This window comes from Kogia breviceps, chromosome 20 (genome assembly GCF_026419965.1).
Source record: "Kogia breviceps isolate mKogBre1 chromosome 20, mKogBre1 haplotype 1, whole genome shotgun sequence".
Classification (NCBI taxonomy): domain Eukaryota; kingdom Metazoa; phylum Chordata; class Mammalia; order Artiodactyla; family Physeteridae; genus Kogia; species Kogia breviceps.
Window position 1 is genome coordinate 18,939,977 of NC_081329.1, and position 23,552 is coordinate 18,963,528.

At 38.9% G+C, this 23,552-nt stretch overlaps 1 protein-coding gene across 4 annotated transcripts in view; it reads left to right on the top strand.

Moving 5' to 3' along the window:
- The window catches only part of DLC1 (DLC1 Rho GTPase activating protein), a 496,355-nt gene that overhangs the window by 316,989 nt on the left and 155,814 nt on the right, over nucleotides 1–23,552 (top strand). The gene's annotated exons all lie outside the window — the stretch shown is intronic.

A 23,552-nucleotide genomic window follows, 5' to 3' on the forward strand; every position in this document is an offset into this window, starting at 1 on the left:
TAAAAGAATAGCATCTGGCAACAACAAAAAAATACCTCTCCGAATCCAGGGAAGGTATCCCAGTAGTGTTTAATGGCTCCTTCTTGTTTGCTAAGTCTGTGTACTTATGTCATTTGCATAGATGGGTCAAAGATTGTGTTTTCTTAACCTTCTTAGTTAATCCAGTTGTTTTTCCATATATTGAATGAAGTTCTGAATGGTTAAAAATATCAGATGTGGCCTCCAAGTGTCAGTCCAGATTTCTGTACTGTGTGTTCTTGATAAAAGGCCCTTTGACTTTGACCTAATTGTCCTGACATGACTTGAAGAGGTGAAAGTTAAGGTTTGTGATTGTGATAAAGCAGATTAGGAAGATAACATATCTTTGTAGGCTATAAACTTGTCCCAAATGCTCATGAATATCTTTCTCTTTCTTAAACTAAACCCTATTGCCCAGGACTGGGAGACAGTAAACAATGTCAAGTCTACCATAAGGTAGGGGAGAGAGTAAAATATTTTAAAGTTAATCATTTTATTATGGCTATAGAGTAAAATGTGATACCTTAAAGAAATTCAACTTTACAATAAGTGCGTTTTAAGGTAGATTTAAGTGATAGCAATTTCCAGTTGGCCAGAGGAAGATTAAGACATAAGATTTGAGAGTATAAAATTTATGACTGTAATTGGTTGAGGCTTGGACAAAAAATAAAAATTGTTGCTTCACTGTTGTTTTTCTTGACAAATCCTTCGTCCCAAATGGAAAGATTCCACAAATAATGCCTTATTAAAGATAACACAAAAATATCTTATTGTAGCTTGGTGTTTCGATTTGAGACTCAGGTTGATTCAGTCTTGCTTCCCAGACCTCCTCTTAAATTTTCATAAATGAAGAGCTTTTGACAGCTGTTGACCTCTTTAAAAAATAAAAAGATACTATCCCTGGAAAGTCGCTGTCTCTGCCTAGTCAGTTATCTGTTATATATTAAGGGTCTGTATGGAGTCCAAAATATAGCATGGAATGAAGACCACTTAGAGAAAAATAGTTACTTTTTACATGTGATGAAAAATTAAACATTTCCCCAGCTCTAACAGCAAGTAGGACTTTTGCTTCAGGTGCACTGAAGGAAGAAATTCTTTGTTATTTTCAGGTTTCTCTAAGACAAACGTGACTTCTTTGGTGATTCACACAGTAGAATATCCAGACATAATACTTGAAAAGAAAGGACTTTGGCTACCACAACTGCCTCTGATTACTGGGGCCTTGGACTCTTTCTGTCTTCTCTCTTATCCTAGGCTCATAGCTCAATCAAGTGGAGACCCATCTGGTGCACATCCAGACCTCAAGACCACTCACTTCTATCCTTTCCCTCAAACTTCTCCTCTGCACCCCACCCTCTCACTGGCCAAAGGCTAAGTATTAGCTGTTAATTATCCACGAAAAGCCACTTCTCTAAACATCAGATCCAGTCTTTATTTTACATCACACCACTCTTGCAGGATGGAGAGAAGTAGAAAGTCCAAACCTCCTGCTGCTCTTATGTTGGGAAATTAACGAGATGACAGGTAAAACATGTTTGGAAGCGTCTGGAGGGAAATACTTCTGTTCATAGTACCTGGAATGTTATTTCCATGATGATTGTTACCTTGATGACTTTCACCAAGTTTCTGAAAAACTAACCTGAGATTTCAGTTTCTTTCAGAGGTTTTTTACCTGACCTGACTGTTTGGCCACGGGACAAAGTTTTGTTTCCTTGTTAGGTACTTTCTCTCTCAATCAATTTAGCTCTCTATTTTTCTCTGTCTCTCTCTCTCTTTCACACACACACACCCACACACACCCACACCCTACATAACTTAGAAGTTCCCAGTTCTTCTACCCCAAATGGTGTTATGTACGCAAACCATCATTACCTCTGCTTGCCTTAAACTTCCTTATGTATAAAACAAGGATTCCGTCTGTTATTTTTAAGGATCCACAGTCTTATATAAACAAAATACAGAACTCCTGCTAGGGAAAGGCCTTCTAGTCATGAGCAGTGATGGAACAGTCGGTCTTAATTGCATCTTCCTTTATATGTAATCGTTATGCTCTGCTCACCCACAGCCCACAGGGGTTCCCTTACTCCTGTTCCCTCTACAACCATTATTCCTAAATCATAGGATGGCACTGTGTTTTCAGGGAATAAGAACTTTGAGGTTAACAGTGGGTGACAGATGGGGCCGACAACCATCCTCTGGGCAAACTGTGCATCTTTCTTACGTGTCTGCTGTGTCCTTCTGCTCCTTCCCTTGGGCACAAGGACATCTTGGCTCCAGGGAGTATTTTATTCCTGAAAACCTGTCACCCCTTAATCCTTTCATATAGGACTTCTTCACCTTTTTTGTGCCAGTGGATCTCTTTAGCATTCTGGTGAAGCATATGAACCACTTCTCAGAAAAGTATTTTTAATATATAAATAAAATATATAGAATTATAGCAGAAACCAATTAGAACAAAATATGGTGATCAAGGGGTTCAAAATTTTCTGATATGGCAATATAAGATGAATGAATTCTGTAACAGGATAATGTGTTCAAAATATAGGGAAGTAAATGTCAATTTGATGTTTTTTAAAGATACCAGCATGCCGATTGTTACTGCAGCTATAATTAATAGCATTAAACTCAACAGTCATCTTTGATTCGTCTCCTTGTCACCAACCATTATAGAGAGGAAATCCTTGGGAACAACATCCATATCTAGGTGACCAACATGCAGATCTTCAGCTTTCCTGTTTAGTGGCTGAATGGGGCCTGCAGCGTCCCATGAACATCTGTGGAGAGAAAAACTGCAATCATGTATGTTCTGGAATGGGTTTGACAACTACCATAACTGTGGAGGAGAGATGAATGTAAATGAGATTTTGTGATATCTGCAACAACTGTGATGTGATTTGGAAAAGTCGAATTTCTATTGGTGACAAAGTCACAGGACAGCTAGTAGTTCCATTGTGTGTGCAGGGATGGCAGTTTGTCAACATTCATAATTGGAAGAAATGCTTCCTTTCAATTAAAGTTTAGTGACAATAAAAATGTAATTTTTCCTCCTCCAAGTTCATGGACGCCTTGAAATCTATCCATAGACCCTAAATTAAAAATCCCTGCTTAATACTTACTGTGGCTTTCAAATACTTATGGTCAAAAATTCTTATAGCCTGAGATGCTGGGCTGTCATACATGAGATGGCTGGAATTCTTTGATGTATATTTGACAAAGCTCCACAAACAGGTTTGGACTGATGCACCAATAGGACTGCCTCTAAGGAAAAAGGAAAGAAACTAAAATTCAGATGAGAAAGACAGAGAGAGACTGAAAGTACGGCAAATGCCAGAAGACACATGTAGCTTTCATCAATTTGGAAAGTGGAATGAATAAATAAACCAAAAATAAATTAAATATTAGTTCTTATTTTAAAACATCTAATAAGGTAAGAACAACTTCTGTAGTGTTGTTTTTTAAAACACTGATTTTTTAAAAAAGTATTCAATCTATTCTCTCTGTTAGGGAAACATAAGGAGAAAAAACTCTAAACATCCCAACATGTTATGAACACATGTCACTAGTTCCATTGCTAAACATTGAAGAGAAGGAGGAGAAACTGAATTGCCTATGAAGAAGTTAGGAAAATTTAGACCAGTCTCAATCCAGATGAGATTCAATGGAATCTCAATGGATATAAAATAAATGCTTCGAGTATATACGTTAGATTGGACCCTCCTCCCACCCCTACTCCCAGGCGTATTTTGTCGGATGTTCAGCATCTTCTGTCTTTTGTGAAATAGATGTTTACGTTTCAGCTGACCAGCTCTCCAGTTCACCAGCAAAAAGAATACTTAACATACTGTGTGGTATATTGGCTCCGAATTCAGTAGGGCATCAAGAATCCTGGCCCATTTCCCATGACAGGCAACCACAAACCCTGACTCCTGTGAACTGTTTTCTGCTCATTGGTTCACCATGAAAAGCAAGTAAGGGCAAATAGAATGCCTTTTAACCAAGAGTGATGTATGCCTCAAAATATGCAGGCTCCTCCAGTAAACAAAGACTTCTCTAGAAGAATGCAACACGATAGAACACTTCGAAGGGCCTGAGAGACAACCATTAATGATGTTTCATGAGACACGGCCACATTTCTGGAGGGTGGATATGAGCATGTATTAAATTAGATGTGACTGTTTAATAAAAAGAGAAGCATGTTGATGTTGAGGCCAGCTTTGATGAGAGGAAATATACTATAGTGGCTGAGAGAAGCTGGCAGTGACATCAGACTGGGTTTGAATCCTGGTTCTTGTACTGGGTAACTTTGGGCAAGTCTGTTCCTCACCAATTATAAAAGGGATGAAAATAGCACCTGTGTCATGAAATTATTTTAAGGATCATATGAGCCACTATGCAAAGTGCTCAGAGAAGTCATTGGCGTAAGTAAACCCTCCATCAGTTTTGGTTGGAATAACTTCTCTTTTCCTTATGCCCTGCTTGCAAGGAGGCTTCGCCACCATAGTGTGACACTCCTATAATTTGCCTAAGCCTTTTGGGCAAAAGTAGTTCAACAAGTCCAAAACAATGAAAAGAGAAGGTAACATTTCAATGGAAATGGGATTTACTTCTGTACCTGAGGAGCAAAACGAAGAAGAATCTAATGAAGGTGACTTTTGTGCAGACCGTGTTGAAGTCCAAACTGAAGTGACTAGAGAATAACTGTTTTCGCACACTGATGAGGGAAGCAGTCCTTGCGTGTGACTGTGTCAGGCTAGGTGTGCAATATCTGCGAGTCTTCCCAAGCGAGTTGGAACCTGCTTTGAAAATTGCTATGTAGATATAGGCAAACATGGGAAAGAGCAGCTGTACCAGAGGTGAGATTTCAAGCATGTAACCCAGCTCTGGGGTGGGAAAAATGTTCGACATCAAGGCTGCCACTTGAAGGGACACTTCGCATGCCTCTGTTTCTGGAGCAAAACCTCTGTCACTTGCCTCATTTAAAATAGTATGTAGGAACAGCCTGCATAGTTTGCCAAAGGTCATTGTAACTACACAAATGGGATGTGTCCAGAGCCAAAGGCTTAATAGGAGAGATATATGAGTCACAGGTCTGCCTAAGCATCAGAAGCTATATCATGAAGCCAAAACTGGATGAAAAAGAACATCCCACTGGAAGGTCTCCATTCCAGAGAAATGATTAAGGAGTAGGTTGAAGTTAACGCTTGCCATTGTATGTGTTTTTCCATTTCGGGTTCCCATCAGTTAATAATAATCTGCCATTCTTGAAGAAAGAGGATGTGCTGTCCAGAAGGCGTGTGTTGGAGCCGTTTATTTGTGATGATGATGGGGTTGCATTGATCCCCCTGTGCTCTTCCCACATTGCTTGTGAACAACCACTGATCTTTTTGAAGCATTTGGTTGGAATTATCGATGAAGACCTAACCATGGAAGGAAACCAAAGTTACACATCCCTTTAATAATCAGACTCACAACTATAGTGCTACTGTTGCTTTTCTCAGGCACAGCCGAAGACTAAGCAGCTAATACAAACTAAATTATTTTTGTAATATGAACTAAACGTGACACCCAGCCATAGGTGGTTATTATCATTGGATGCATTCTTTATGACAAGTAATATCACAACAATAATTAAGTTGTCATTTGATTGCCTACTAAGTGCCAGAATCTGTGCTGAGAGCTCTAAAGGCATTTTCCCATTAAATCTTCAAAATAATCCTGAGAGGTATAGACTAATATTTTTATCCCCATTTAAGCTAGGGTATTTTTTGACAATACCTTAAAAATCCATTAGTGGGTGTCCATGGACAAAGCTCAGTAACATCCAGATCTGCCCATAATTATTAATTAATCTCACAAATATTTATTGAGAACCTATCGTACACAAAACACTGTGCTAGGCACCAAAGGACAAACAAGAGAGACACAGTCCTTAACTGCCAGCCATGAAGATGACATCTGAATTCTACCTTTGAATTTAAGAGGGGCCCAGCTTGGCAATGTGAACCCCATGTTATTAAGGAAGAACTATATAGTGTCTCTTGGACGCTGAGGGGAGTGTGAAGCTCGTCACTGATTTGATCTTTAAACCGGTGACTCTCGGGGAGCATGAGAAAAGACACACTTGGAAGGGGCAGTGATGGAAAGAGCACCTGTAGCTTTTAAAAATATACACGATTGATTTATTGTTTTCATAGTGCAAACTGCATCGTACAAAATGCTGAAGATAGAGAAATCATGGGTGGGTGGGAGGGACGGGACATGAGCATAAAGGTTGAGAAACACGTTCAAACTGCTCTGCGCATCCCTGTGGGCCCAGCTCCTCTCATGAGCAGAGCAATCTGTAAACATAAATCAATAAATCAGACCATCGGTGGGTGCCCCCGTGGAGCCAGGGAGACCCTCTCTGCAAAGAAGGATCAGACAAATGAGTGCATCTTTCCTAAAGAACTGGCCATTCTCTTTATGGGACAAAAACTTGTTACTCCCAAAGTGCTATGAGGTCATATCTTTAATCGATTTTTTAAGATGAGATACTGACCCTTCTACAGAGCTGAAGTGTACTAAAGTTTAAAATATGTTACTCTCTAAAACAGGTGGCTTTTTATGACTGATTCAGAAATCAGAATGAACTAAAGTTGGAGATTGTGCTTTAAATAGTTTCATTTATTGACAAGATAGGTTTCAGATCTCAATATACATGGGCTATAGACCTGAAATAGATTGTCCTAAGTCTTTTGTTATTTCACAGAATTTCTTATGGAACCAATCTGGAAGTAAGGACATCTTTTCTGCCCATAATGACTTTGAGAGATATTTCTATTTTGGATTTTTTTAAAAAAGAAAAATAATGATAGATGAGTTATTAAAACTATGACATAATTATTACACCATTATGCCATATTTAAAAAATATGGCATAATTATTATATTCTTAAATGTTTACCAGTCACTAAGGTTCTGTCACACTCTGAGCAGGAAAATACTTGAGTTAGTAGAATTTGAGGATTAAGTATTCAATCATAGTGAAGCAATTCTATATTTTCATATATATAAAATGATCTCAAAAAATTCTAGTTCATTTCAGATCAGTGACATTCTAGATTGCTTTCAGTAGTTTGAAAATCAATTATCTACTGAATGCAAAGGTTAATTAAATCAATGAGAAAATCACCAAAGAAGATATGAATTTGTATTAGTACTTCTTTTATCGGCTTCCACATTTTAATTAAAGCATGTTTTGAATACTGACAGTATGTTCGTGTATCATGGCCTTGTTTTTCTTAGAAGTGACTTCACTAATATATTCCAAAGAATCTAGTTAATTGTGGCATCTTACTGTTCCTAGGTAGAGAGGCCAAAGGATGAAAGAAAGCAGGGAAGTTTTTAAGGTTGATCATTTCATTTTCAAATAAGGGTCCTTAGAAACAGAAAACGTGAGACGTGGCTCAGACACTGTACAATCAAGAAGGCAGACAGCATCCACTGAAGCGAAGGTAACAGGGGGTTTTATATTGGACGGGCATAACCTTGTACTAACTACAAATGAGCTAATACTGATTGTGCACTGAGTATAATGCTATGTGGTAGAAAAGAGAGAGAAATTAAAAACTGTCTCTGAACTTCAGTAGTCTAGAGTCTATTTGGCAGGAAAAAAGTAACCTACAGAGAAAACTAGCCTCTAAGGCATGGCGTGACAGATACCCTAAGGTACTTGCTGAGCCAATCAGTGTCTGTCCCCCCTCCTTCCTTCCCTCCTTTATTCTTCCCTCCCTTCCTCTTTACCTTTCTCCCTCCCTCCCTCCCTCCTCCCCCTCCCTCTCTCCTCTCTTCAGCAGGAACTGACTGCTGACCCAAGTTCATTATAACAAAGGATATCCACACTATTTCATCATTACTGGTTTTTCTGTACTTTGATGGTCATGCTCATTTGTATCCCAATGAACATTATTTATAAGTGAAAATTTCCTTGACATAACTAACTTTTCAAGTCATAATTATCACCTTCTCATTATTGCATACGGAAATGAAAACATTTGAATCATTGCAGAGAAGATCCTCTGTGTCACTATGAGGATGTGACATTAATAGGGTGTGTGTGTGTGTGTGTGTGTGTGTGTGTGTATGTGTGTACGCCAGGAGGGTGGTAAATACAGGGATTACATATTGAAATTTTTTTTCACATTAGCGTTGGTATGTTCAGCCAGGTAAGTTATTTGGATGTTTCTCAATATTTGAAAAAATTCTCACACTAGTAACTGGACTGATTTCACCTGGTTGCTTCCTCCAGTGAATAAAAATAAAAGCATTAAGTACTCCATCATGATTTTACTCCAGTATAGGCTAGGAAGTGGTAAGGTTTGCCTTTTTTTGAGACAGTTATTGACCCACATCTTGCATTCAGTATAACACAGATGTGTTCCAGGTTGAAAGTTCAATAAGCGCTTGAGAGTGGCAGCCAGGAAATGGAGAGAGCAGAAGGTCATTTTTATGACTTGCTGAGATACTGACCCAGTCTCCTCATGATTTGACAGTAAAAATATCTTGGGGTTGAACTCAGTATCCTGACAGAGGGGTGTCAGTTTTGATCCTCTCCTGCAGGAATCTCCAATCAGTAAACTATTTCAGTCAAGAACTGAAACACTATTAATAAAACACAAATTAACAACTTCTAGACAATGGAAATCATCAGGATATAGCAAAAAAAACCATGGCATATTATTGCTTGCTGAAAATCTCGCTTGGTGATCTCTGAATATCCTAACACCACAAATCACTTTTCTCTCTCTTCCCTCTCTGTCTCTTAGAGGATTTATTATTAATATGAACACGTCTAGGCAGTTGTACGCACACACACACACACACACACACACACACCCTCAGGAAGCCATGACTTCAGGGAACCTCTCTTCATAAAAGATTAAGGATTCCTGATTTACAGGATGCTGATGTAAAAGTCACAATGTAGCATCTGGTTGTTGACAACTTGGAGTGGAGGCAGGGGTTCAGCTCGTTTAATGATGTCTAGACTTTGTTTTATCTTTCAGATTTTTTGTGACATATTTAGTTTTTCACAGACAACCCTCAAATCACTGACTCAGCATTCAGTGTGGTTCCGTTTATCATGAGCCATCATCTCTAATCTGGTTTTGAATAGCAGGATGTTGTAGGTCCAGATTGAAGTGTGACCTCTGAATGTTTTCCATTCGTGCTTGATTACTATATCCTAGAGGTCTAGACGGTGTTACTGGTTTCTCACCAACATAAACATCTGGCAAAAAAAAAGAGAACTAAACCAGATGAGTAAGGACATTCCTAATATACCTTTACAATATGCTATATTTAAAGTAAAACTTTTGAAAATGAACCTCATCTCAGGTTGAAAAGGATGCCATCAAATGTATTGCTTTTCAACTCCGATAAGGCAGACTTTGGACTATAATTTTTCACTGATGGAAACAAGTTAGAACATGTAACTTTCAGACGGCAATAGAAACATCTTTCCTTTGTGCTATTACAAGAAGCTAGAATTTCATTTAGTGAATTCCAGCCAAATGAAATTAGCACATGCATGTTGACTCCTGTGTAGCTCCTGAGTGGACAAATGAGATGACAGACCAATGGGGGTGAGAAGGGAGTGACGGGACCAAACCCAGAGCAATGTGGGCGTGAGTATGATACCAGGCCTCTCAAGTCTTATTTTATGTGGGTAGATTTTCGTATTCTAAGAGTTATTGATTTTTTGGAACTATGCAGAGGGCTTATGTAAGAGCCAGAACCCAACAGAGTAGAATATTGTGCTGCTGAGTTATAGGGAAAGACTGAAGCCCTTTCTTTTATGCTGGGGCTATAGACCACATGCAACCAAACACCAGCAAAACTTGCCGGCAGCCAGGAGCACCCGGGTGGAAAATGTAGAGGGGTGACAAGACAACCCAAAGTGTTTGCCTTGTGTCCTTTGTGTGCAGATGGCACCGACAGCAATACTATGAGAACAACACTGGAAGTGTTACACATAGGATATTGTAAATTTATAAAATGTACATTCAGTAATGAATTCCAACTTAATGGACAACATCTTGTGCATAATGTGGATTCTTTCTTCTTCTTTTTTGGCTGGGGTAAGAACAGAGAAAGGCTTCCTTCAGCGATACATATAAATTGATGACTTAAAACCCAGGCTGTGTTTCCAGCCAGAGCTCTTTGGCACAGGATAATCATTGCACAACTGAAGGTAAACGTGGAGGGTAAACCTCAGAAAAATGATTTCAAAGCAGAGCCTGAAAATCTATCGTAAATGCCCTTTTGCCCCATTTAAGACAATAACAACAGTCTGTGACTGGCCGCTCTGCACACACCCCAAGGATTAGCTGGCATATCAGAGCCAAGTGTTAATAAACTGGGAAAGGGGAAAAAATAAACATTTAATTTTTTTTAAAAAAAAAGAAAGAAAGGAAAATAAGAAAATGGAGTCTGGGAAGGGCCTTAACGGGGAGGTGAGGGTAAACCCCCGCCCGCTGACGCCACCAGGATTGATGGGTCGAAACGGCGCACCCACCTTCTCAGCCACCACCACCCACATTCCGAGTTCCCATTCTAGTGAGGTCAGTTCGCAGAAAATGTTTTGGTTTCTGTGACCCTGAGCGTGACTCCCACTTTGCCCGTGAAGTATTCCCGGAGTGAACCTTCGTGGCCTTCCGTGCTCATTAATCCCACCACCGACCCACACAGCCCCCGACTCCAGCTGATTTTGTGACTGTCTGCTCTATTTCTTTACCCAATTTGCACTGAAAGTGAGCTCCTGAGCTGAATCAGCTCAGAATGCATGATCTGTCCTGTGTGTGCCTGCTTTTCTGTCCTTGTTCCATATTCTTCTCCCTACTCAGACTTATAGTATTTTAACTGATTAATAAAACACCATGACATGAGCTATCCACTTGTCTCTACAGAAAAGTGCATGCTTTTGAATCACAATAGCTTATGTAATGTCTCTGCTTTTAAAAAGGAGTCTAGGAAAATGACATTTTGCAACTTTTATTACAGTGGAAAAAAGCTGACCCAAATCTTGGACCAGCTGAGCTCAAAGGGTCAAAAGCCAAGTGCTTTTATTAACTTTTTAAGAGTAGGTAATCCTTGCTCACTTTGAAGACTGAAGCATGTACTAATTGCTTTTGTAAAATGAAGGTGAGGTTGCTTTAGCTAATGGTCCATGCAGTCCTACCCTGGGACATTTGATCACAGCGTCTCATGTGGCTTTAAGTTGCTGTTTTCATAACATACTCGTTTTTTTGATTAGAAAGAGTTCGGGTAACATTTGAAATCAATACCTTTGCTTTCCAAAAATCTTATGTCCAAAAACATCTTTAGATATGTTATCTATTAACTAATAGCAAGATTATCATTATTAAATATTTTAGACATACAAGAAACCCATGTATCAACCACTAACTTAAGTAATAAAACATTAAAGCTACTGTTTTAACATTTTTACTTTAAAATTACTGCATGCCCCTCCTGGATCCCATTCCCTCCCTCCACTTCCTTCCCAGCTCCCCCTGAAATTCCAATCCTGAATTTAGGATTTAATCATTCCCATGCTGGTTTTGTACTCTTATTACGTATGTAAGTAACCCAAAACAATAGTAATTATTGTTTTGCACATTTAGAACTTTTAAGTGGGACCATACTGCAAATATCCTTCTGCAGCGCATTTTGCTCAGAATTTTTTTTTTTTTTTTGCGGTACGCGGGCCTCTCACTGTTGTGGCCTCTCCGGTTGCGGAGCACAGGCTCCGGACGCGCAGGCTCAGTGGCCATGGCTCACGGGCCCAGCCGCTCCGCGGCATGTGGGATCTTCCCAGACCGGGGCACGAACCCGTGTCCCCTGCATCTGCGGGCGGACTCTCAACCACTGCGCCACCAGGGAAGCCCCAGAATTATATTTTTGATTATATTTTTTATCAGTTAAATTTTTATTGAAATATAGTTGATGTACAATATTATATACAGGTGTGCAATGTAGTGATTCACAATTTTTAAAGGTTATGCTTCATTTATAGTTATTATAAAATGGTGTCTATATTCCCTGTGTTGTACCATGTATCTTTGTAGCTTATTTTATACTTAATAGTTTGTATGTCTTGATCCCCTGCCTCTGTACTGCCTCTCCCCCCATCCACTCCCCCCTGGTAACCACTAGCTTGTTCTCTATATCTGTGAGTCTGTTTCTTTTTTGTTATATTCACTAGTTTGTTATGGGTTTTTTTTTTTTTTTGATTCCACATATAAGTGATATCATACAGTATTTGTCATTCTCTGTCTGACTTATTTCACTTAGCATAATACCCTCCAAGTCCATCCATGTTGTTGCAAATGGCAAAATTTTATTCTTTCTTATGGCTGAGTAGCATTCTACTGTATATATATACCACGGCTTCTTTATCCATTCATTTGTTGATGGATACTTAGGTTGCTTCCACATCTTGACAATTGTAAGTAATGCTGCTATGAACACTGGGGTGCATATATCTTTTTTAATCACTGTTTTTGTTTTTTCTGGATATATACTCAGGAGTGGAATTGTTGGGTCATATGTTAGTTCCATTTTCAGTTTTTTATTTTTGTTTTTTTAATTTTTGGCTGTGTTGGGTCTTCGTTGCTGCGCGCCGGCTTTCTCTAGTTGCGGTGAGCAGGGGCTACTCTGTTGCGGTGCGTGGGCTTCTCATTGCGGTGGCTTCTCTTGTTGCAGAGCACAGGCTCTAGGCGCACGGGCTTCAGTAGTTGTGGCACGTGAGCTCAGTAGTTGTGGCTCACGGGCTCTAGAGCGCAGGCTCGGTAGCTGTGGCACGTGGGTTTAGTTGCTCCACGGCATGTGGGATCTTCCTGGATCAGGGCTTGAACCTGCATGGGCAAGTGGATTCTTAACCACTGCACCACCAGGGAAATCCCCCATTTTCAGTTTTTTGAGAACTCTCCATGCTGTTTTCCACAGTAGCTGCATCAATTTACATTCCCACCAACACTGTATATAGGGGTTTCCTTTTCTCCACATCGTTGCCAACATTTGTTTTTTATGTTCTTTTTGATGATAGCCATTCCGAAGGTGTAAGGTGATATCTTGTGGTTTTGATTTGCATTTCCCTGATGACTAGCAATGTTGAACATCTTTTCACGTGCCTATTGGCCATCTACATTTCCTCTTTGGCAACATGTCTGTTCAGGTCTTCTGCACATTTTTTAATCAGGTTGCTTGGTTTTGTTTTTATATTGATGTTGAGTTGTATGAGCCGTTTATATATGTTGAGTGTTAACCCCTTATCGGTCATATCATTTGCAAATATTTTCTCCCTTTCATTATGTTGTCTTTTTGTTTTGTTGATGGTTTCCTTTGCTATGCAAAAGCTTTTAAGTTTAATTAGGTCCCATTTGTTTATTTTTGCTTTTATTTCCTTTGCTTTTGGAGACAGATCAAAAAAAATATTGCCAAGATTTATGGCAAACAGTGTTCTGCCTGTGTTTTCCTCTGCATTATATTATTCATGTTGAAACATAAAGATCATTTATTCTTACTACTATTATATGAATGTGCTGTAATTTACTTATTCATCCTCCTGTTGGAAGGCATTTAGGTGGTTTCCAGTTACGCACTATTACAAGCACTTGCTATTAGGAATGAATACTATTGTTTATACCTCTGTGTACATATGTATAGAAGTTTCTCTATGACAGAGTAATTCATCTAAGGATGGAATTTCATAGTAAGATATGCACATCTTATGTGGCCAAACTGTTCAACATGTATTACACACCCACCAATAGTATATAAGAATACCCAATATAGAAGAGAATTTTTCAAGTACTATAAAAGTCATAGAATATTTACTTAAAAAAACCACAAATGTAAATAGTATAGATATTAACAAAGTCAAATTTATGTATATATAAATATGCATATATAGATACATATAAATATGTGTCCATATATATATACATGGTCCTATACATATATAAATCTGTATATCTCATATATAAGTACATCATAAAGAGTTTTTAAATTATTAATAGAATTAAGCAAAGACTAGATAAATAAGGGTTGGAATGAAGCTTGTAAATAATATTTCATTTTAGCATTGTTTTTTGAGCTAAATGTAATTAAGTATCTGTTTAAAGGTGACAATAAATGTCAAGTTCATTTATGCCTCTTCTGGGCCTGTGTTTGGGTACAGATGCAGCTTAGGTAGGTGATGAGGCTAAAAAATAGAAGGAGAGTCTGTCTGAGAATTAGAGGAAGCAAGAAAAAAATGTGATTCAGAAATAATATTCTCACAATAGCCTATATTAAGAAATGCTTATAAGAACACCCAACGGAATACCTCCTCTTCACCAAAAAAAAAAAAAAAGAATCCCATGAAGACCAAGGTTCTGTGGAATTAAGTGGGAAAACCTGGCATAGGGAAACAACTATTTAAATGTCACTGAAAAGCAAGTCTTTCCTCAAACAGTGGATAATTATCCTCAAGTGGAGGAAGCCTTAATTTGCAAAAATAAGTTTTGATTTTATTTTTTCATTCTTCTCTGCTAAATGAGTAAAGTAGCAATACTTTATTTCTAAGATAGGCAAAGCATCATGCTTTAGAATGATACGCATGTTAAAAATCGGTGTCTCTCCCTCGACATTTTCTCAGAAATACATAACTAAAGAGGATTATTCACTTTTAAAGTTGGGACTGCTGAGTAAGAGCATGGTGACCTCAGTGCATGCCTTTATCCATCCACCTAGCAATCTTTCTTCTTATCGTATGGACAAGTTGGGAGCAGTGCACTGCATGGTGTTGTGAAGATCTCAAATGTCACTGTGAAAATAGGCTCTTCAAAGTTGCCTGGCAATATTGGTGAATTTACAGCTTTCTTAGTTGAATGATCTCTTTTCACATTACTAAGTTGACCACAAGTCATTTCTTTGGGAACGTGAGATGCAGATGGAAACGAGCCATGCTTTGTAAAATATGTGTTGATTTTCTTCATAATCACATGATTATCGATGTTCCTCCTTATTTTAATGACTTTTATCATTTCTCATGGAATATGTTCCCCTCAAGCAATTGTGTAAATTCTTTCTGTTCTTCAAAATATAAACTCCATCTCTTCTTTGAAGTCTCCTAATTGCAGTTAGAACATCTCTCTAATAACCATCATTTTCATACTAAATTTACTTATTCAATGACAATCACCATCAAAATTATTATATTTTTAGCACACATGGCATACTTGACATTTAGAACTAATACTCTCTCCCACAACAGTAGCACCCATACCCCAAAAGAAAGGTCATGGAAGAAATTGTAGCTAAGGTTTTTAAGCTTTTCTTTTAAAACTCAGAAAGAGGGTAAGACTGACGTTTTTTCCTCAACTTCCTGATATTTAATTTTAGCTGGGCCCCTGACATGCAGCGCAGGGCTCTTCTCAGAGCTTCTCTTGCATTGTTATTTAATGCTTACATAAGACGATGAAGTAGATTCTGAAGTAGATTTATTAGCCCTGTTTTTAATCCTTGTTTTACAAATGAGGAAACATGTCCAGAGAGGTTAAGTAACTTGCCAAAAATCATGTAACATGTCCCAAATCGACAAGTTCTTCACTTTCTCATAACACTTGTCTTTTCATCTCAGTTCATCGGTAACTTCTCTCTTCCTTCGTACCTCAAGTGCCTTCCATCCGCCAATCACGTCAGCTCTCCCTGCAAAATGCATGTGGAATCCGACCGCCACCCTCAGTGCTGCCGCCCTGGGTCAAGCCGCCATCATCTGCAGCCTGTATTCTTACCATCGCCTCTTAACTGGCCTCCCTACTTGTACCCCCGCCCCCCTCCAGTAAGGTATTCCAAACGTGGCAGCCTGAGGGATGTTTTTAAATATAAATTATGTCTTGCGACTCCTCAGCTCAAAACCCTCCAGTATCTTTCCCTCACACTTAGAATAAAATCCATCCTGTGGCCAAGAAGTCTTTACCTGACCTGGGGCCTGCCTACCTCTCCTACGTCACCTTCTTATATTCTTCCCCCAGTTCACTCCTTTCCATGCACTCTGACCTCTGCTTTTCCTTGGCAGTTGCTGTTCCCTCATTTGGAAAAACTCTTTTTTTCAGATAGTCACATGGCTCTCTCGCTCACTTCATTCAGTTCTCTTATAAATGGTACCTCCACTGAGAGGCCGTTCTGGCTCATTCTATTAAAATCACATTCTCCTGTCAACCAGTTGCAATCCATTTATCCCAGTATGTTGTATGTGTGTTTATTGTCTCTCTTTCTCTCCTTCTAGAATCTACATTCTTCTTTGAAGCCAAAACCAAATGCACATACACATATTGCCAAATGTAGAAATGCATATATGAATATAGTATATCAAAATATACAAGTAAATTTTGTATAGGACCAACTAAAAGAAAAGAATAAGTATCAGGAAGTTGAGGCAAAACGTCTACCTCACATTCTTTCTGAATCAACTAAACACTCAGAAGCTATTTGAGTCAGTACCCTCCCCCTTGTACATCACATATATTGTTTCTTTGTGAATTATTTTCGGATTATATTCTTGCTTCTATGTTGATAATTTCTAAAGCTCAAAGTACCATATATATAAATGGTATGATAGTTACACTTGTATCCATCCAACATCAGTTGAGTCTTTCTCCTTTATCTATCTATCTATCTGTCTATCGATCTACACATCTAGCTAGCTAGCTAGCTAGCCAGCTTTATCTGTCCTGTCCTCACCTTTAAACTCTAATCCTCTATCTCCAACTGTCTACTGGACATGTCCAGTAAATGTTGGAGGTCTTGCAACATCAGATTAAACTCAACAACTGCAAGGTTAACCTCATAGCCTTCTATAGGTTTCCTCCCCCACCCTTCATCCCTCATACCACATCAGTGACCAAATCCTGTCAAATCTGCCTTCTGTGTATCTCAGTGTCTGCCCCTTCCTTTCTAGTTCCACATCTACCATGAGGGCACAGACTGCCATTGTTTTTACATAGATAAAGTCTAACAGTTCTTCTAAGCTTGTCCCTATGACTCCAGCATCTACCATTCCAATCCATCTTGCATGACATTGCCATCTTCACGTTGTTACTGTTTTTGCTCAGAAACCTTGTGTCATGCAATTTTCAGACTCATAACCAAAACACCTCTATGTGTTTGTGAAGGTCCTCTGTTATCTAGCCAAACTCTCTTTAGTCATCCCTTTCTCCTTATGTTCCACTAAAGCACTGTGTTCATTTCTCCTCCAACAAACGGAGCAGGATCCCCTAATCCAAGTCATTCTCCACCTTTCAATTCTCTTGCTTTTATAACATTTAGAACAATGTCAGCCTTTACTGATGTTCATTTTATTTGCAGTTTTGTAACACAGAATTTTTAAGTGTCTCTAATTAGTTATATACTTCTTTTTATTTATTTCATCTCTTTGTTTCTATTTCATATGTTAGTCTTCTCCACCCAACTAAATGGGAATCCACTTGAACAGAAAAAAACATCTCTGGTGCTTGTATATAGAGCTGGTATGCACCCACATAGCATACCAGTACTTTTTTTTCAGGCAGCATACACACACACACACACACACACACACACACACCCCAGTTCAAATAAGTCAACATCCCCATCACTTACTTAGAAGAAACAAGTTTACATGCCAATTCAAGTAGGGCAGGTGGGAAAAAAACAAGGGAAATATGATGGGTTTGGAGAGTTGTAAAATTTTTTAAGATTGTAGTATCTTTATTTTTAAAATAATGGTAATAATAAAAAGTACTGATTGCCTACACCCCACAGTCCGAGGCAGACGTACATGAGGCTAGTGACCTTCAGAGTCCCTCACTTGCCCACATCCCTCTGAGGTCATAAGGGAATCCTAGCACTGTGTTTAAATGTTTTGGTAAAATGTGTTAAATTCAGATATTTCTGACGTCACTCAACTCGGATCATTACAGTTCATTATGATTCACGGCACTGGATTGTCTGTGGGCATTTGGCGTTCATAATTGCTTGTATTGGATAGTATTGGGGTGGCCAAGATCTTTCTTCATAGTCGTAATTTTCATGCCAAGTACCACTGGTGTGACTGAGTGGGCATTTTGTAATTATAATTTTTAATCTTTCTTATTTTGTCATTGTTTCCCTAGTTGCAAAATGAAACTGAGTGTTCTAAAGGCTAGCTCTAGACAGTCTCCTGCCCATCGGAGAAATCACAGGAATGAAATATCAGAAGAGAGAGAAACCAGTTTTCACTGAGGACCTACTGTAGCCCGGTAGTTTACATGGGACATGTATCTCTCTGAGTGCTGCTGCAGCCATTTAAGCAGATAGCCTTTCCTCATTGACGAGTGAGGAAACTCAAGCCCAAACTGTTAAGCAACTTGTCAAAAGTCACATAACTAGTAAGAGTTTAAATATGGAAGTGAGCTCAATTCTCTTGAATCCCAAGTCCATGATGTTCCTATAACCTTATAGGAATGAAACAAAACTCAGGAAGCAGATATTATAAATAAATGGGGACATATGTGGGTAACCATTTTTAGAAACTAACAAAAGTCGAAATTGCTTCCTCTTTACCTATTTTTTTCCATAGCATAGTTTTGTAAACCAAAAGTAAAAATGTTATTTCTTTCCTTACTTCTGGTTATCCTCTTGACCTGTTACTTCAAGAGATCCAGAGTAAAGCTACAGTTTCCTCTGTGAAGTCAAGGATTTATAATTTGTCAGCCCCTAGAGAAAAATGTGAAGGAGTAGTAGTTGAAAGATCTGAAGAGTTTGGAGTGTGACACTTAGACTGTTTATCTTCAGGTACTGGAATGTTGTGTTTCTATCACCCTTGCACTTGTGATTTGCTGGGGCGATTCAAGTTGAGATAGCAACCACTCTAAAAGCAGTCTAAGTGAATTGAAACTTGCTGTGTTTCAGTAATTACTTAATTGTGGCTCCTTGGCATTTAACATCCTTAGAGAAGTCTGTTGTTGGCACTTACATATATTTTGTTTCAAGTTGACATTTCAGTATTTCCCTCTTACACTGTCTTAGACACTTTGGTAGCTAGAAAACAGCTTTGCCATTGCTATGGTAAAATGCATACAGAGCATGCTACTCACCAAGCACATTATAAGAATCAGAGAAAGAGAGAGATTGCTATTAAATTCCCATGCATTCAAACAAGGACAGCTGGTTAGGATTAAGAGAACTTTCTACCTTCAGCATACAGCTTTCCCACAGCTACTATTCCTCTTTAAAAAATTTTTCTGTAGCTGACATAAACAAAGTCAGCATCATATCCTGTATGCAGTTAACATGTTTGATATAATCAGGATATCCCCCTAAAAAACTTTTAATGCTGAATTCAGCAAACAATTCCTTATTTATGAATCTGCATTTTAACCAGAGCATCCATTCACACGATGACTAAAACATATAGATTATCACACAAGATCATCTATCCCTACCAATACCAGTCACTTGCTCAATGGGCATGTCAGACTTTGGGCTTTTCTTTTTTAAGATAAGCATTTGCATTCTTGGGAACTGCCTGTGAGGATTAGATAGAAAATTCTCTTCAGAGAACTTGGTCTTGCAACACAAGTCATGACCACTATGGACAACCATCCTGATTGCAGTGCTGCAGAAAGAAGTTCAGGGGAGAACTTATTATCGGGGGATAATACCTTCCAATGCAAACAAGACAGTGCACAGACTGCAGACAATAGGAGGGGCAGAGCCTGCAAAATGTGTTTAAAGAGCATCCTTCATTTTGCGTGTATATCAATATGTTACTGGTTTTTATTCCAAGTCACCTATGGCCATCTCCAAGGAGGCTGCCCTTGCCTTTGACTAGTTACACTATTTTAGAAATCTGTGACCAAAAAAGCTGTTGTTCTTGCAATAACAATCTAAGTAAGACCTTGTCTGAGTTCTCAGGAATTTTGAAAACTTGAGTTACGAAGTAATAAATACATGTGATCACTACAGACCTCCTTTAGGACATTTTTTTTCCATCTGTTCAATCAAACATGATTAGTCAAGAGGTCTGATTTGTATTCCTCTCTCTGGGACTATACCAGCTCTGTGAGACTTGAGCAAGTCGTGAACTTATATAATCCTTATGTTCTTCATCTGTAGAGATGGGATTCAATTACATTATTGCCAAATGTCCTTCAAATCCAAATATGCTATGTGCCTAAGTATTTGTTCATCGTGATGCTGTGTTGTGGTGAAAAGTAGAGCATAGGCCCTACTCTCAAGACAGGTACGTTAGACATTAAACAAAAAAAAAAAGGCAATATTCTCTTATTTAACAAATATTAATAACTTCCTGTAGGTTAGGCATTCTGCCATGTGCTGCAGAGACGACTTTGGACGACATTAATGCCCAGCACTGTGGGCATTACAAGGAAGGCGTCCCTGAAGTCATCTGGAAAGTGATCATGACCGACAGGATGGGACTAGGCTAGTAAATTCAGGCAGAAGTGGGCAAGATGCAGGAAGAGGAGGAAACACAGTGAACCCTGGCAAAGGGCACAGAGACAGTGAAAACAATAGCCTGGTTAGTTCAGGAAACCTGGGGTAAACTCACTTGGCTACAGTGGGAGGCTGTTCATTTACTCTTTGCTCTTTCATTTATGGATTCAAAAACTATTTGCTGAACACTTATCAAGTCACTGTATATTGGGATACAAAGATGGACAGGACTTATCTCTGCCTTTAATATGATTAATGAGGCTATTTATTGAACTTTTAATGGCATGTACTACTGTAGGCTTTTCATACATTTATCACTAATTTTCACAAAAATACAATAAGTTAAGTGTCACTTTCCCCATTCTATAATACATAAATTGACACTCAGCGATATTCTAAACTCCTCCCAGAGGGCTGTAACTCCTTTAAGATCATATAGTAAGTGAGAGAGTCAGGATTTGAATCCAGATCATCTGTCTCCAGGGTCTGTGCCCTTAACCAGCACTATTCTACCTTCTAAGTATTTGTTAAATGAACTCTAAATATTTTGTTAAATGCAAAGTGACTTGTAGTCATGTCACAACCCCAGGATATGAAATCACAGAAAGACATATGTATTATATTCAGAACTTCCATCTATGAGTAAGTCAAATTTTTAACCATAGTTTGGTCTTTTTCTAATCATTTTCTCCAGTGATATTTGACAGTTGGGAGTGTGGGTGGGTTAGGAGATAGGGAATGAAATTTTGTTGCATTTTATTTCAATATCATCCGAAAGACAAGTCCATGTAGCATAGCTTCATTTACTCTACAACTGTGAAAAGTATATAAGGTGTCAATTATCCATTAATTCAATATCCTAATCAAAAGCGGAAAGAAATTTAAGATATAGGTTATTGTTTACTTTTCCATCTGCATTCTAATCAGTCTTGCCTTGTTCTTCAACTGCCCAGAAAATGTGGAGACTATACATAAAATCACGGAAATCTGGATGCTTATGCCAGCGGGCTACAACTGGAAAAGACAGCCTGCCCTTGAGTGTGTAGGAAGAGTGTCCTGATTTATATCCACATGTCTGTTAAGGCTCAGGACTAGTCACTTCTCATTTTTACATTCACCATTTCCCTTCATGCTATTCTTTCCAAGTACTTTTAATTTTTTTTTCATTATTCTTTTCCTGGGGGCCGGCGGGTTGGGGGAGTGGGATTCCAGGTAGGCGACCACAGCATTCCAAGGAGATGAATGCACGTAGAAAGCCAGTGTATTTGTGTGATCCCAAAGTCGGTCTCCTAAATATTTGGTAGACTACTTATATCCCTACGCTGTTATGTTTTCAAGGATTTTTGCAAAAAGGATTTTGCAAATTAAAGGAAAGACCACATTCACCCAAACTTTAGATGGTTACTATAGTTAACATCTGGGCTGTGTCCTGACGTCAGGGTTGCAGTGATGAAGTCCAGATGTTATAACTTAGCCGTGTTTTTGTTACTCCTAAGCATCTGCTGCCTTTGTCTTTTTTTTTTTTTTTTTTGTAGTTGTTTTTCAGACTCTAACTTCTCAATACATGATGGTATTAGAGAAGAGGGGAAATGAAATTAGCATATGGCCGAGGCCCAGAGTAACAATTCCTCCTCTTTTTAAGCACACTTTCAGGCCATCACAGGGTGTGCAGTGGGAAGACCGGCCCCAGGACCTGCTCAGATAAGGATATTTCTAGTCAGTCGTATTTTCAGTTAAAATAGGTTATGTGGTTTGTTAAGTCTTTTTAGGTTCAATATCATGTAGTAAGGAAACAGGAAAAAGAATAAAATCAATAATAAATATTCGAAATTTTGGGTAGTTGTTTTCTTTTAATCTGATGTTAGTTGTATGTATACACGTACATCTGTAAGTATATAAACACAACACACACACACGCGCACACTCAATATTTATTGTTCGAGAGGAGAACTCACACAAGAGCAACCACACTGGAGCAGATCCACATTACAACGAATGTCCCAGAACAGTTTGGAGAAAACATTGTTACTGTTACTCTCCGACAGGCGTGCCCAGAAGTTCAGAAAATCCCCAATACCAATGTCTCCCTTCAAAACTCATTTTAGGGCTTCCCTGGTGGCGCAGTGGTTGAGAGTCCGCCTGCCGATGCAGGGGACACGGGTTCGTGCCCCGGTCTGGGAAGATCCCGCATGCCGCGGAGCGGCTGGGCCCGTGAGCCATGGCCGCTGAGCCTGCGCGTCCGGAGCCTGTGCTCCGCAACAGGAAAGGCCACAACAGTGAGGCCCGCATACCACAAAAAAAAAAAAAAAAAAAAAAAAAAACCTCATTTTAGCTCTGTATCCATTAATTTATCTCTAACATTTGCGTGGCTATTCATAATTTTAACTGATTTCACCTCTCATGCTAACGAATTCCTTATGCATTCCGAACGCTTTCAGACTGGTGTAAATAGCTCAGCTTTGGTTTAACCTGAAACTATTCCCACCGTTTTCTGGGAGTCACCCCACGTTCTGCTCTGCTATTGCAAGGTTTGAGGAGGGGATCATATGAGAGCTTCCCATTTCCCTCAGTCCTTCAGATGACTTTGTGTGAACATTTTATAGCTTCATGATAATGGACTTTAGGATATACGTGGTAGTTTAACAGTGAACCTATGTGGTCTATCCATGGTGAGATTACCTTTCTGGTTTCAGTCCTTTTTTTTTTTTTTTAAAATAGAACTTTACTGGAGTATAATTGCTTCACAATACTGTGTTGGTTTCTGTTGTACAACAAAGTGAATCAGTCATATGCACACACATGTCCCCATATCCCCTGCCTCTTGAGCCTCTCTCCCACCCTCCCTATCCCACCTCTCTAGGTCATTGCAAAGCACCAAGGTGATCTCCCCGTGCTATGCGGCTGCTTCCAACCAGCTAACTATTTTACAGCTCTTGATCAAACTTACCTTTTCTTTGTGTAAATCCTGAGCCTCAATAGAAGTGTGCCTTTAGGGTTAAGACACTCTTCTTACTCCCAGTACTGTGCTATTACTGT